The sequence below is a fragment of the Protopterus annectens genome, chromosome 3.part0 (assembly GCF_019279795.1).
Source record: "Protopterus annectens isolate FY-2018-M chromosome 3.part0, PAN1.0, whole genome shotgun sequence".
NCBI lineage: Eukaryota > Metazoa > Chordata > Ceratodontiformes > Protopteridae > Protopterus > Protopterus annectens.
This window is the reverse complement of record NC_056731.1, coordinates 13,984,988-14,002,210: the sequence shown is the minus strand read 5'-3', so window position 1 is coordinate 14,002,210 and position 17,223 is coordinate 13,984,988. Positions and strand designations below refer to the sequence as shown.

The 17,223-nt window shown below is 38.0% G+C and overlaps 1 protein-coding gene across 2 annotated transcripts in view; it reads left to right on the top strand.

The window, feature by feature from the left end:
- LOC122796236 (amyloid beta precursor protein binding family B member 1 interacting protein) overlaps positions 1-17,223 on the top strand; it is a 1,476,726-nt gene that overhangs the window by 850,895 nt on the left and 608,608 nt on the right. The window lies entirely within an intron of this gene.

Sequence of the window (17,223 nt, the reverse complement as noted above, 5' to 3'; positions counted from 1 at the left end):
ATACATTTTTCCATGATTTTAGCTATGGGTGATGAGTGCTATGGGACGAAAGTTAGATAAGTCATTAGACTTGCCCCCTTTGTGTAGGGGAATGATATGGGATATTTTCCAGATAGAAGGGACAATACCCTCCTTTATAGATCTATTTATTAGGATGGCAATGGAATAGGCAGTGGCTTTAGCTCCTATTTGCAGGTACTCTGCAGGAAGCTTGTCTGCAGATGGGGTGGTAGGTTTTAGTTTTTGGAGTAGAGATTGGATATAGGAGGTAGATACAGGTTGTAGGTGAAGGGGAGGAAGAGTAGTTTTTGAACTAGGTGAGAGTAGTTTAGAAGCGTCAGAAGAAAGGTGGTTTGCAAGAGTTTGGATGGCATTGGTGAAGAAAGAGTTGAAGTCATTGGCTATTTGTGTGGGATTATCTGGGTCAGAATCCTGAGGGTTTGGTATGATTGCTTGGCCAGGGGATAGACGATTATTAATACTAGTCCAGAATTTTTTTGGTTCTTTTATGGTGTTTTTCTGTAATTGAAAGTAATAGTTCTTTTTATCTGTCAGAATAGCTTTTTTGGTGCTGTTTCTCAGCTCCCTAAAGTTTTGGTGGTCAGTTTGTTTTTTGGTAGACCGCCATTTATCCCAGGATTTATTTCTGAGAATAATTTTTTGCTTCGTATTCTTGGTTAGCCAGGGTGCTGCTTTCGTTTTGGTTCTAATGGTACGGCTTGGGGCATGGTGATCTACGGTAGATAGGAATGTAAAATTGAAGTATTCAACTGCTTCATTAAGTGGGAGATGTTTTAGTGGGGCCCAATTACAATGTATTGGTTCGGCTAGAAACTGTGCAGAGTTAAAATGTTTTTTTGTACGTAGAGTTTTATATGTGGTAGGTAAGGTTAGGTTAGTTTTGTATCTAATGATATAGGTTAGAGAGTGGTCACTAAGATCATCTGGAAGGATGCCTGAGTTGTAGGTTTGTAAGGGAGTATTAGTAAGAATCCAGTCCAATGTGGTTTCAGTATTATTGGTTTTATTAGTTCTAGTGGGACTATTAATGAGTTGTTTGAAGCCATATAGGTTGATATGGGAAGTGGGGTTATTACTGTTACAGGAATGCCAATCTATGTTAAAGTCTTGAGGGAGTTTAGTTGATAGTTGGTCAACGATGTGTTGAAGGGTGTTGATATTATTTCCAGGAGGGAGATAAGCACAGATGATATTTATGGATTTAGTAGTATTGACTTGAAGTTTAGAGCTGATTACTTCAGCATTATTGTCAATGGTAAGAGTCAGATTTAAGGTACTAATTTGGAGTTTTGTTTTATACAGAATTGCTACCCCTCCTCCCTTTTTGGCAGTACGGTCGAGTCTAATGATGTTATAACCAGGTGGGGTGATTTCACTGTCATTAATTGAAGGCTTTAGCCAAGTTTCAGTTAAACATAAAATATCAAATTGATGGACTTCTAGAAGGGCATGAAGTTGACTAGTTTTGTTATAGATACTTCGTATATTGAGATGGGCAATAGACAGAGAATTGGTGGGTTTGGAGAATGAGAGAGATGTAGTTTTGTTTTGTATTTTGTGTGTAATGGTTTTATTATGGTGTGGGCCTGGATTAGGATGAATATCTCCATCTAGTAGAAGGTGGAGGAGTATGAAATATTTTTGTTGTGGAAGTTTATAGGAGGAGTCAAATATTTTCCTGGATCTAGGTTTCTTGAATTTGAAGTGTGCTAGTCTATGGTATTTGGCTAATAGGTAGTTGGCTTGTGTGGTTGGGTTTAAGAAGGTAGGAGATAAATGTGTTGTAGAGGTAGAGGTGTATTTTGAAGGAATTGAAAGAGAAGAATTCAGTGGATGTTCATAGGAGGTTAAGAGGTAAGTAGATATAAGAGAAGATATAAGTAGCAGACAGATAAGTGTTTTAAGTTGTGGATGGATGGATGATATAGGCATATTACATTATATGGAGGTTAGTAAATAGGTGAGATATAGTTTAAAGGTGTGGTGTGGGGTAGATGTGAGAGTAGGAAGATAGGGGATAAGGTGGGTTTGTAAAGTAGTGGGAGAGGTGTTAAGATAGGGGAGGAGCTAGGTTAAATTAGTGGGTGTGGTGTTGAGAAAGCGGGTTGGGTTAGTTAGGGATGTTAGAAATCTGATTGGAGTGAACTGGATAGGGTGTGTCTATTATTGGTATAAATGTAGGACCTCTGGGGGCGGGTGGAAATTGGGGGCAGGGTAGGGGAGCGGAGTGAGCCCTTGGGAAGAGGCAGACGGGTAGAGACAAGAGAGTGAACTACTAAGGAAGACAATCAGTGGAATGAGAGAATTTAGCAGGTAAGGCAGAAAGTGAGGAAGAAGTAGAGGTAAGTAAACAGAAATACATGAGCAGTCTTCCTAAATGGAATAATCTATATTCTGAGATTACTACCCGTAAAATATAATATCAAAGATAACTTGCAGAATGACCTCATCTGGTCACCTGACTTTGGGTTGCCACAATATCTCCTTTTGAATCTGAGACAAGAATGGAACATAGACAGTTACAATACACATCCAAATGTTTATGGCAGTGCCTGGAGGTCTCCCCTCATTTTAATGAGATGATGAACAAAGGCTCTGTCCCAGACTCATCGTCTCCGATTCTTCATAGAACTGTTGGATGCCGTTCAGTGATTTAACAGCTCATTTACATTTCCCTTATTTTTCTTAAAATAAGCAAGCTGGTTAACCATTGCTGTGCCAGCGTCCTCTCTTAAAATGTATACATTTAATTCAAATACCATAATACATGTACATTTCTCTTCCTTTCAGCAGGGTGCACTGTTGATACATTTTTAGCACAGTTCACACGAGCAAAGCTCAAAAATACATTTTTAGCACAAGCATCTGTACAGATCAGTTTGATATACTAATGGCATACAATTTACAAAATTACAGTTAGCTGTGCTGGCACAAGTCATACATCCACTGCCCTTCTTCCTGGCATGTCTGGCAGTACTTCCTACCATCACAAACAGAATCAATAAATTGAGTCTGTACAAATGGGAAAAAGCAAGTAGTATACAATAAGAATGTGAAGAAATAAATAATTTGAAGCATAAGAAAGAGTCACAAAAAGTTAAGGAAGGTTTTAATAAAGGAAATGAAGAAGAATCTGGATTCAGCATTAGTGAAGATATAAAATGGAATTTAAGCAAAAAAATAAATTCTATTGGTAAGAGAGTACGAGAAAGAAAAAAGAAAACTGTAGAAGAGCATCATAAACAAAAAGAAAGGGAAAAGCTGACTGTAATATTATAAAGTTAACATTTAGTGTAAGATACTTGCATTAAATGTTAATAGTTTAGAAAGTGTAAGAAGAATAGGTGTTCTTGAGAGGTATAAAAATCAGGAAAGTGACATTATTATATTACAAAATACTAGGTTTTTAATAAAAGAAGTGAGACAACAATTAGAAAAATAATTATTTTATATAAGGAGACAATCAAACCACCACTAATAAACAAAAAAAATGTTAAATTACTTTTGTTCCTCTAGGTCAAATTACAATTCTTGGTGTAAGTTGGAAAGATCAGGTTTTTAGAATTAGAATGTTTTAGGCATATGTGAAAAAAATAAAGAGAAGTGATGTTCAAAGATATAATTCAAATTTAGGAATAAACATGAATATAATTGTTGCAGGAAATTTTAATTGTAAGGCAGCAAAAAAAGAAAGTGTTTGAAGTTAAAAAGATGTCTGACATTATAAGATATGGCAATTTGCATATTTGGAATATGAGTACTTGGACTTATAGTAGAGGTGAATATAAAACAGGAATATACTATTTTGTTTTAATTTTACAGGATTGCAAATTGTAGAAGGGGGTTTGGGGATAAGTTTTTCAGATCACAGGGCTATACTGTTTGCTTTGAAAAGTAATTCTGATTACATAATAAGAAAGGGAACAAAAAGGATTAATGAAGTTAAATGGGATGTTGAAGGGAAGATTGATACATATAAATAAAGAAACATTTTGGCAGGATAATATAGAAATCAAGGTCTTTTTATAAAGATTGATCAGAATGATGGCTGTATTTTAATCCAATTTAAAAAAGTGTTATATAAGTTGAGAGAATAGTAAACGAAGGAAGGAAAAAAATAGAATATGAATAAGTAAGGATATGTTTGTTAATTTGTGAGAGATGCAATTACATTAGGAACCTAGAGTCCAAGCTCTCTCCCCATCAAGCCAGTATATCTGGCACTGAAAAGGTTGTCAACATAATCACTACACCTTAAATACCACCCACACCTACACAACATGCACCTACATATGCGGAGGTCCTCCACATAAACATATACAAACAAGACAGACTTCCGAGGCAAATAAGAGATCTCCACAACCCTCCACACCAGATACCACTCATAGTTCACACACCTGTGCCTCACAGCCACTAAGGCTTCACCATAAACCCAGCATATTAGTCATAGGAGACTCCATTGTGAGACACACAGATGTGCCTATCACCAGGCTGGATAAGGAGAAAGTCACGATTAGTTGTCTGCCAGGTGCCAGAACCCACCACATCACATACGCACTCAAGTCTCTCAACAGCAGGTACTGTTTGGACTCTGTCATAGTCCATGTTGGTGTGAAAGACTTGAGATGCCCCTGTCTGGACTATATCAAGAGAGACATGATTGAGCTTGCTGGTTATGTGTCCCAGGCAGGTACGTCCCTAGCCTTAAGCAGCATTCTGCCATCACCCAGAATGAGGCCTCAGTACAAACAGAAAATGATTGACTTTAACAATTGGCTTAGTTTCTGGTGTCATTCCAGCGGGATCCAGTACCGGACAGCCTGGGAAGTTATGATTGACAAACCACGATCCTTTGCCAGAGATGGGCTGCATCTGTCTCACCTGGGCTTCAGGCTTCTGGCAAAGGGTCTTGCCTCCCCTGTAGTCCCTTTTTTTAGGAAAAGTGATGAGGTTAAAACTACCAACATAAAAATTTTAACAAAACACAAATTAAAGGTCATGTTGCTAAATGCCAGGAGTCTAAATATGAAACTGCACTCATTGCAAGCATTCCTAACCTTGGAAAATGCTAACATCTGTGCAGTCACAGAAACCGGGTTCAAAGCTGCGGAGAGCACCCCAGCCTTACCTGATTACTCATCCTATCATGCATTCATAACCCAAACTGTGGGCAGTAAAGCCAAAGAAGGTGGAGTTTCAATATACATTAAAGACATGCACACTTCCAGGCTGATCAAATAGTATGATGCACAGGAGACGCTCAATGTGCAGTTAACCATAGATACAACCCTTATTCAAATCATAGCTAGCTACCGGACCCCAAATCTGACTCAAGAACCGCAGCCCACCTATTTGGACCTGTTTGAATCTATCAAGATTCAACCCTGATCCTGGGTGACTTTAACTTCCCAAACATAGATTGGAAGAACTGTTCATGCCGGAACACAAATGTCCAGAGATTCCTTGATTTTGTCACTGCAAATGCCTTGGAACAACTAGTCGATACCCTGACAAGAGGTGATAATATCTTGGACTTGGTATTAATCAACATGAGTAACCACTGCAGCATCGCTATAGTATCATCCTCCCTGGTAAGATCCGACCACAAAGCGGTCACTACACCAAAGCACTATACAAGCATTTATATAGATGTATGGAATCAGGAATACCAGACAGGACTAAATCATCCTCTGCAAGGAAGATTAAAATTGTCTGGTGGACATCTGCAATAAATAAACTTTATAACAAAAGAAAAAAATTGCTGTCCAGGACCAAGAAGGAGCAGGTGCCCAATTGGAAGCAATGTCTCCTTAGCCTGAAGAAGCAAATAAGAGCACTAGTGAAATCCTCCAAAGCAAACTTTGAGTCCAAATTGGCCACATCTACTAAAGATAGTCATAAGGCCATATATCTGCAACCTAAAAGGAAGCACCCAGATCTGTTCAGAACTGGTGGTCAAGGACACCACATATACAAATTCTGTAGATAATGCAAACTTGTTGGCTGACAAATTCAGTGACATCATTTCCCCTCTGCCCCCATCAGTAAATCAGGACATCCCCAGTACCTGCCCCCTTCCCCTTGTATCTAGGGAACAGGTAATCACTGCTGTCTCAAAGGCAAAAAATGCAACCTCCATGGGACCCGATAACATTCCAGGCTGCATCCTGCATAAAGTCAGGCTGGAACTTGCAGCACTATTGGGAACCTTATTCGACAAAGCCTGAGTCCTGACTTCATCCTAGCTGAGTGGAGGACATCCACTGTCATCCCTTTGCACAAAGGTGGAGCATCCACCGATCCAGAAAATTATAAACCTATCAGCCTAACTAGCCTGATCTGCAAGGCCATGGAACGGATTATCATGGACCTCATTAACAAGGACATTGTCACACTGCAAACACTTGATCCTGCACAGTTTGGCTTCATCAAGGGGAAGTCATGTCTGCTAAATTTGGTTAACTTCGAGACAGTTTCCAAAGCCATAGAAGAGGGTAAGAAGGTGCACACCGCCTACCTTGACCTGGCCAAAGCCTTTGACACTATTCCCCACTCGGGCATAATAGGGGAACTCTCTCAATTAGGCATCAATCCATATGTTAACAGTTGGGTAGCAAACTGGCTCACTGATCCCACATAGTCAAAGTAAGGGAAGCCACATCAAGCAGTAGACCCCGTAACAAGTGGCATACCCGAGGGTTTGGTCTTGGGGCCTCTGTTATTTGGGATATACTTTTCTGAGGTGCTGGCCAAAACCAGTGGGCTATGGCTGACCAAGTTTGCAGATGACTGCAAGCTGGGTGCTGCCATCAAATCCCCTAGTGATGTGGACATCCTCCAAGAGGGTCTCACTCAGACAAATGACTGGTGCCAGAAACATTGTTTCAAGTTGAATACTAAAAAAATGCATAATCATCCCCTTTCGGGAGAATGATATCCCCACAAATTATCACAGTAATAACAATGTCCTAAGCACACAGTCAGTCATGAGGGATTTGGGTACCCAGATTAATAGCAGCCTAACTTTTGACCACCATGTTGCTTCTGTTGTAAGGGTATCACATCCAGGGACAAGGAGGTCATAACATCCCTGCAGTTTTCCCTTATAAGGCCCATTATTGAGTACAACTTCCCTTTTGGCATGTACCTCGCAAAGCACATGAAGCAGCTGGAGAGACCACAAAGGTTCCTCACCAGGAGAATCAGGGCCTCAAACATCTACTATACACAGATAGGCTAAAAGCCCTATCTATCCCTCTACTCAATTTCATACAGACTCCTCAGAGGTGACCTCTGTCTGGTATACAAAGTGATCACGGACCCCACCTTGATGGGACTGCTGCATATCTGCAAGTCAAGCTCCACTCGAGTAACAAACACGCTCGACCTCAACCTGGTCTGTGACATCAACAAGACTTGGTGGGACAGATTTGTGTCCCAGAGACTCCCCCATCTATGGAATAGACTCCCTCTCCTCATCAACAGAGTACCTCTTTACCCCTTTTTAAGCACAACCTAGATAACTGGATGGGAAACAGAAAATATAACCCTGGGATTCCACGCATGTCCCTGCTGGACAGGGGCATCAGGTGCTGATTTGTCTAAACATGGTCTAAACTCTTGGCTAGGCTTATAAGGGTCTCAACCTCCTATGATCCTTAGTTAAGAAAGGAACAAAGAAAGTTATTTCATTAAAGAACAGCAATCACATGATGTAAATAAGAGGAAAATAAAGTATTTGCTGTATATTTTATAAGGAAAAAAGAGGAAATTGCACCATATTTGAGCAAATTTATTAAATAAAATTACAGTATCATGAAGCAAATGAAGGACATGTCCAGTATATTGCATAGTACACAAGATAAGATTATGGGAATAGTGAAAAGGTATGTTAGAGTAAGCTTTAGAGGACAGGTAATGCAGTTTCTTAAGGAATGGAAAGTATTTTTTTTTTCAGAACGAGATAAAAATTTGGAAAAAAGGATTAAAATAGAAGAATTAGAAAGCATTTTAAGAAAAGTAAATTTAGAATCTGCAGCAGATCCAGATGGAATAGAGTATAGACTGTATAAAATATGACTAACTCAAAAATATTTTTTATAAGTGTTAAATAAATGACTAGGAAAGGGATTCCAATATAAAGAGTTGTGTAGTGGTGTAATTAAATGCATATGGAAGAAAGATAACTGTGAAATACAGAATTAGAGACCTATAGTTCTTAATAACACATTATAAGATCTTCATGAAAAATTTACAAAAACGAATGGAAGACAAATTAGGTAGGATTATAAATGAAAATATTTATGGTAGTTTAGGAGTGGCTGTTGGTGATTAGAGAACTAGTGGATGACATTTTATATAGAAGGGTTCAAGCAAAGTTAATGGTAGATGAGTAAAGTAAAGCTTTTGATTCAATTCTATATAATACCTCATGGAGAATATTTGATATTTGTAATATAAATGATAAGATAAAAAGGGTTTGTATTAGTATTACTGCATATAAGTTAAATATAGTCGAAGTGCTAATAAACAGTTGGCTTAGTGAATAAATTGTGTTTGAAAAGGGTGTAAGGCAAGGTTGCCTTTGAGTAGCATTATTTTTGTAGAAATGAGGAATATTGACTATACAATTAATGAAGGTGTAAATATTCTAATTATGCTAATTATGCTAACCTACGGATAATTATTTTTATTATAAAAAATAGGAAAGGAATGATTAATGTGATAAATTATTTACAGGATTTTATACAAGATATAGGTTTTCTATACATAAAGAGAAAAGTCAGGGTTTAGGTTATGAAGGTATATTAGGAGGTATTAAATTTAATATGATAAGTATAAATGTACTTGGACTAAGTTTTGAAAAAAGGGAAAACATGAGAGCTATATTGGAAGAAAAATTAAAGGTCATGAAAAACACATGTATGTTTTGGAAGACATTTAGATCATCTTTTAGAAAAAATATTTTTAATTCCATTTTACTTGTTAGACTTCAATGTTTAGCAAGTGTATTTAGTATCCCACTGACATTTGAAAGGGTTTTTTATAGTCCTGTTTTCACAGATCAAGAATAAATCCAGTAAAAGGGGGAATTTTGTAAAAAAAGAAGGTGGTGGTTTAGATTTGATAAAGCCAATAGTGTATGCAGCCTCTTTACACTTGTATAAAGTATTAAACGTGAAGGATGATGATGATAATTCATTATTGGTGACAGTTTTAAAAAATATAGTACAGAATGGATGAATTTTTTAACTTTTAAGAGAAGGAGACTTTGCTGTAATGATGAAATGAATAATTGTCAAGACAAAATTCTGCTTTGGAAAATAAAAATTAATGAAAGATGAGAGAAAGTAATGGTTATCATAATATCTTGGTTAAATATTTGTGCATTTATCCTTGGTGAGAAGTATGCAAAGAGAAAAGGATTGCATTTAAGGCAAGAATGGAAAGCTGTATATGGGAATGTCAGGATTTTTAATAGAGGCTAATGATACCAAAATTACCAGTAAAAGCAAATATGTCTTACAAAAGTAAAAGTAATTGCATATATTGTAATCAATTTGAAACCAGTGAACACATTTTCTTTGGTTGTAAAACAGTTACAATGATATGGAAAGGGGTGATGGACTTCAAATATTTAGAAAAGCTATACAGATGTAAATAGTCTTAATATGGATATCATTGAATATGGATATTATTGGGGGAGAATGAAAAGTTGTGTTAATAGAATTGATAATATGTTTTGTATAATTTGGCTAATATGGAATCAGAGTGAATGAAATTATGTTTAAGGAAAAGTGGGATTTAGCAAAGATATTAAAAAAAGTAAGATTTTAACTGTGGAAGGCGGAGTGGGATCCAATAATGCAAAATGAGTACGTTTTGTAGTAAAAATGTGATATTTCAGATATGTGTTTGTAAAAGCTGTAAATTTTTGTAAATGTGCATATTGTAAATAAGATAAATTGTGTTTATGTAATATAAGTATTATTTAAATAAAGGACCCTTAATCTTTTCTATAGGTGCCATGAGATCTTTTATAACCATCTGAGCTACCACCAACTCTAGCAGATGGGATCTCCGTTTAATGTCTCAGTAGAAGGATCTTAGCTGTAATACACACCTTTTTGTTAATGTTGTTTTGCCACTCATTCTTCCATTCATCGAGAAACACTAGTTTTTCCCTTGTATCTATACCGGACTAGCAAATGTGTAATCAAGTTTGCGGTTTTCTTCTCTTATCCCAAAGTGTTTGTGGCAACACTCCCATTCGATGTTATTACTTCCTGACTTTAAGGCTTCCTACTGTCTCTAGCTAATCAGGAAGTCTTTTCATTAATTATTATATGGTTGCTTGTTTTTCGGTCGTTTGCTTAATTTCTCCTCTGGCTTCACATTACAGATGCTTTTCTATTAAATGCCTCTACTATTTCTCTTACATTTTACACACCATTCTGCCATCTGTGTCCAGCCATGAATGGTTAATGGAATACTGCAGAACATAGTTCTGTCAAGATCCTGGTGCTAAATGTGTGTCGTAGATTAAAATCCTGATTATGAACTAGGTAACCCAGCTTCAATTACCAGCTGGAGCATTGGAGGAGAATGGTATTGGAGAGAGAGAGAAGTAAGGAGGCAGTGCCTGCTCCCTTTCTCATATGGAGGAAGATAGTTAAACATGTCTGGCATGCACATTCTGTTCTGGATTGCCTGGTGAGACTTGAAATCATACAGAGGTGCATGTTGTAAGGGAGGAGCTGGGACTTTGAGATTTATGTTGCTCCTGATGTTGGATGTTTACTGATGTGCACCTGGAGGAGGGTGTAGGTCTATAAGGAAAAACTGCTCTGACCACTGCTTAGACAATGGTCTTAGTAGTGGAACAAATGGATGACAGCAGCCATGGCTGTGGCTTGAAGGTCAGAAAACAAATAGAAGAAATAAATCTCCTACCAAAATAAAATCTCTGCCAGTATAATTTGTCTTGTCTGTCTCTTCAGTATCTTTCAATTTCTTTCTTTAGACCATGCACATTGCACACAGGATCATCATAGAATCAAAGGAGTTATAAGGCAACTGAACTACAAGGCCATTACCACCTTGCCAGCAGTCACCCTTAGACATTGCCTCCCTTTTCAGGTAGGGCCAGGCATACTAGGGATGGATTTTTGTATACCCACCCTGTTGTACAGTTCCTTTGTAAAGGTAGACTGTGTGTCACACTGCTTAACATATAGAGAAAGTCTGTTCCAGAAAAGGTGTAGAAGCTACATGACAAATTGTCCCTTCACATTGAATATTTATTTGTTGGAGTAGATTTAGGTTTCTAGCCCTATTGTTAGTAGGACTGTCTGAGTTTTGGAGGTATAAGTGTTCTTCTATTATAGCGCTATAAGCAAGGCACATATTGCCCCTACGGAATCTATGTAATACTGAATTTAGAGGTAAAGCCTACATTCCCTTTTGGTAGCTCAGGCCTTTCAAGCTCATGATCTTTTTTAGTTAAAAACCTCTGGGGTCTTTCTAGTTGCTTGATATGCTTAGCAAGGTACCCCTAAAGTGGGCATTGTACTCAGTGTTGAATGTAATTAGCGCAGAGTACAAGGAGTTGGAGGACTTCTTTTGCTCTAGTGGAAATGCCTTTTTTTTGTGATTTATTCAAGATAAAAGGATTTCTTAACCACCATAGCAATCTGATAGTCAAACATGTGGCAGCTATCCACTCAAGTACCAAAGTCTGTCACTACCTTTTCGCTTTGAAGTGGTGTGTTATCTGTACTATAAGCTAGAGCTATGGGCTGCTTTCCAAATGCTACTGTGTTGCACTTTTTAGCATCGAGTTTCAGCCCATTTTTTATACACCAACTATTGAAAGTTTAAGCTACCTTTGATTACCTGTATGTCAGAGAAGGACTTGATGACAACTCTCAGCTTAGTCTTCTGTGAACTTTGTTAACCACAGATCCTCATCTGATAAAAAAGAATTTCAAGGCAGACTTGCAAGGCATCCCCAAACCCCACACTTATGAATCTCCTACATATTCGTAAGTCAAAGTACCAGAAGTATGTGGTCTAGGAACTTGAATTTTGTCTATGACTTAAACAAAACATGCCGGAGAGACAGATGTTTCCCAGAGATTGACCCTCCTATGGAAAAGGCTTTCTATCCATGTGAAGCTGAGTTTGTCTATTACCCAGTTTAAGCACAACCTAGACCAGAGGATAAGGAACAGGAAATTTACACCAATCTTGACAGCTATGTCCCTTATGGACAGAGGTGGCTTATAAATGCCTGGCCCACAATATCTTGTTTAGATACAGGACATCATTATTCTTTTGGAACAGCTTGGCTAGGCTTAGAAAGGACCCCACAGGTCTGCTTAGTAATGATCTATGAATCTATGGAGATCTGGGACATAGATACTGAATAGCAGAGGTCCTAGCACAGATCCCCTAGCAACTCTATTGGTAAGCTTCATGCTCTGAGGACACACATCCCCCGCCATTCTTATGTGTGAGTTCTGCCCCTAAGCCAGTTGGCTATCCACCAAGGCACATGCAGGTCATTTTGGAGCGCCTTCAGTTTGCTTATTATATTTACATGTGATATGGTATTAAAGTCCTTGGCAAGGTCAAGATACTTGGTGTGAAAAGCTTGCCCAGTCTATGACCTGACTAACCCTGTCAAAGAAGTTGATTAGATTCTTCAGAGAAAATCTGTCCTTGAGAAAGGCAAATTGGTGGGGATCACATCTCGTAAATTTTTTGATATCAAAAGCAATTAGATCACTTATGATTCATTCAGTGGCTTTTCTGTATGATTCATTCCAATGATAGGTCTGTTATTCCCATGTTCACTGATGGGGTCACCCTTCTGTAGTGGCATTGCAACAACTGTGTGCCACACCTGTGGGACAGAGTCAGTTGGTAGGCACAGGTTAAAGACATTGAGGAGTGGGTCCACCAGTACTTGTTTAGTGCTATTGATTAGACAACTGGGTAGTTGTAAGGCCACATGAATGAGGTGTTCTTCATTTTGGAGAGTACTTTCTGTACATTTTCTTTCATGATGGCTGGTTGCTTAATTGCATCTGGGTTAAGTAGACTTGCAATAGATGTCTCTTGGAAGAAGATAGTAAATGCATTTGCCAGTATGTTGGCAATATCCACTGGATCAAGTAGGTACTGTCATTATGAATAAGCTCTGAGTGGTGTTGAGTGTCCTGTCTTATTTTCCTAACATAACCAAAGAAGGATTTGTAGTTGCTATTGGTTTCTGTAACTTGAGTTCATGGGATGCCTTTGCTTTTCTGATGTCCTTTTTTATTTTATTATCTAGCTTTTTGACATTCTCCTTAATTTAGGGGTCTTTTGTTTTACTATATAGATCAATGAATTTCTTCCTTTTCTTATATAATTTATTAATGTTTGTTAAGAATCACATTGTTTTGTTTTTAAACATCCCATTTCCTTGTTTCTACTTTGGACTGCCAAGTTAATTTTGTTTGTTGAAACAACAACTATGCCCTTTCAGCTTCTACTGAACCACACACAGCTTTTTTTCTGTTTATATGCAGGGACATATCTTTCTGTTTTTTTTCTTTCTGTCCTAATACTTAAACAGACTTAACTCTCATGCCATATCACACACCCTTCACTGCTCTACCTGTTTTTGCTTTTCCTTCAGAACATCTCAACTAAAGAAATATGGGTCATGGGAGTGTCTTATAAAATTCTTAAAATGTCACTCTTGTTCCATAAGACAATTACATCCTGTGTTCTTGTTTATTCATCTTTTCTGCCATCTTATAGTGTTCTCACATAATGTTTAATGAAATCCATGTCCTCACCTAAATGCATTCTAGGTTATCATTGCTTCACCCCTTGACCCATCTGAGCTTCTTTGGCTGGCTTTAAGTTGTTAAAAAGGAATTTAACAATCGTGATCAGCAGTGTGTTTTAGAGATCACTATGCCCTTAATGTTCTGGCCATCTTATACACTTGGATGAAACCTCGCATTTCATAAGAAGATGTTATGGCACCAGATGTTTCCATTTTTCATGTGTGCTGTCGTACATAATAAAGCAGGTAGTGTTGTCATTCGTCCTAGGGGTGGCCTCTGCTGCTTCCTAAACAGTTCTGAACATCCTTCAACACTAGGACAAAATGCAGTATTCGTCGATTTTTCTGCTGAAAGCTCTAAAATCCTTACAGTTGCCATAATTTACACTCCCTCCAAGTCAATTTAAATCCCTCACTGAGGATAAACTTGGCTGGCATATCTCCAAATTAAATCAAAAGTTATTGCACATTGGGAAGTGAACATTGACTGGGACACTTATGTCCCATCTCTCATGAAACAGTTAATATTTTCGGCCTCTGGCAATGAATAATTTCTTGTCTGTGTAAGTGATGGGCTCTGTTTATGTCTCATTTATATTGTATTCTTAAGATAAATGGGAAATTAGTTTTCCTTGTTAAATATGGCATCTAAGATGAAAGAGTAAAAGAGCACTTCTTGCCAAAAGACAATGACAAGCTTTGTTTTTTTTCTTTTCAATTAAATATTTGTTAACTTACTTATGAAATAATAATATTGAAGTATAACAAGTTCTAGGCACCAGTAGCTTATAAATTAATGCCTTGGTATTACATTGTGAAAGGTTCTGAGTTAAAGGTAGTATTCTTATGTACTCTGCACCTCATGTGCGTGCCTGCATAAACACACACACACACACACACACACACACACACACACACACACACACACACACACACACACAAGTTAAATTCAGAATGTTTGATTCTAGTACTGACTGTTTAGTCCCAGGAGGTCATTTGAGATTTGTTAATTAAAAGTGTAGATTTCAGCTAAAGTCAGCAGTACATTTTTTATTTTAAGACTATGCCATACATTCATAGAAGTTATGTCAATCTGAAAGCCATTTGTGAGGCTTTGTATGCGGAAATAAAAAGAAAGCATATTCTATCATACTGTACAATACATGCAGAAATTTATTTTAATTTAGAGACATAAGTGCTGTATACTCTATTATTTACTTTAGATACTAAGTTCTGGTTGTTTTACAAAGACCAAAACTTCTAAATGCATTTTCTTTTTGTATATGTACATAACTTCTGAATAATCTTTTAAGTTCATAATTTGACATAAGTACTAGGCTAGCTGCCCTTGCAGGCCATTTTAAGTCTTGCCAAGTTCCCTTTTTGTGCTCGAAATAACCTGACCCATTTGGTTATATATTGGCTTTACCCATCCAGTTGCCGATGATTACATATCACTCTTAATGGGAAGAACTGGGATCCTACCATAGATAATTGGAGGGGACAAAGCATTTAGGAGTTGCCTCTACCCATTAGTAGCCCAATGGTCAGTCCTGGGGTAAATGTTCTTTTTCCCATCCATAGATCTAAGCTACACTTGAATATGGACAGGGGTTTGTTTTATGTGGATGGTGAGTCTGTTCCACAGCAGTAGTATCCTGTGTGACATGTACCTTTCCCTCCAAACCATTCCCTTGATGTTGCAAAAGAGGTTTAGATCCATAGACTAATCATTTCTGATTCCATTTCACATGCCAAATTGCAGTAAATCCATCAGTAATGGGTCAGAGGATGTCTTGTGTGCCAGACACAGGTCACCTCTTAGCAGAATGTAGGCTATGGATTATAGTGACACAGCTTTGAGTTGGTCCATGTAGGCCCTTTATCCTTTTAGTAAGTATCTCTGTCGGTATTCTAGTTGTTACATTTGTCTGGACAGATGCATGTCAAAGGGGGCATTATATTCAATGACTGGCCTAATGACGGATGAATAAAGGGGAACAATGACATCCCTAGATCTAGACACAATCCCTTTGTTTATAAGCTGTGCAAATATAGAAGGGCTTTCTTACAATAGACACATGTTGGTCAAATGTTAGGTCACTGTCCACATATGTTTCCAAATCTCGAATAACTGGGTCACCTCTTAGGGGCGCATTGTCAATCTAGTAGATCCCTGGGGTAGATTACTTCCCAAAGGATGAAGTAATGCATTTTTTGGCATTTAGTTCAGTCCATGATTGGCAGCAGTTATTTATTTGGGGCAAAGCATCCTGCAGGATGGCTAATTCATTTGGGGATTCAGTGACTGCTCCTAGCTTACAGTCATCCACAAATTTAGTCAGCCAGAGCCCTTTGGTATTGGCTTTTACTTCAGAAATGTAGATGTCAAACAGGAGATGTCCCAGCACAGAACCCTGGGGGACTTCACCAGTGACTAGTCTCTTTGTGGAGGTAACTGCATCTATTCTGATTACCAGCATCCTATCTGTGAGCCAGTTGGCAATGTAGCGAGTGACATATGGGTTTATTTAGCTTCTCTACTGTACTTGAGTGGAGAATTGAGTCAAAAGCTTTGGCCAGGTTGAGGTATGTGGTGTGTACCCCTTTGCCTTCATCCATTGCTTTGGTGACCTTTTCAAAAAATCCACCAGGTTGAGTAAGCAGCACCTGCCCTTGATGAATCCGAACTGAGATGGGTCCATTTGGTAGTTTCCTATGTCCTGATTGATTGATTTCATGATGTCTTTCCATGGCTTTACATGCAAGGCTGGTCAGACTTACTATGGGTCTGTAGTTGCCTAGGTCTGTGGAAGTTCCTCCTTTATGCAGGGGAATGACTGTAGATGTTCTCCATTCACTTGGTACAAAACCTGTATGGAGAATGAGACCGAACAGTGTTGTTAGTGGTGTGGCAAAATTGTGCCTCATGCTATTTAAGATCCAGGGATGTTATCAGGGCCCATCAGTGCAGTATTTTAAGCTCTTGATAGCACTTTTAGGATTTGGTCTTATGTGATAGCTGGAGGGAAGCCAGATTCAGGTATATCTTGAAAGATAGACGGAGGAGAGAGAGATGTGTAAAGTTAGAGCTAAATTTATCGGCCAGTAATGTCTTGTGATTGTCTTTACCTCATTTAGCTATTTTAGCCTCAGACTTGGCTTTGGTGGATTTTATTAAGCTCCTGGGTTGTTTGTTTTCTTCAGCGACAAGGCTATAACATTCTGGAAATAATTTTTCTTACTTTTGGTCAAAATTATTTTCCTTTTATTATAAAGCTTGTTGATGATATGGTTCCACCATGTGGATTTGTTCTAGGGTTTGCCTAAACAAGACAAAGTAAAGGGCTAGAGCTTAT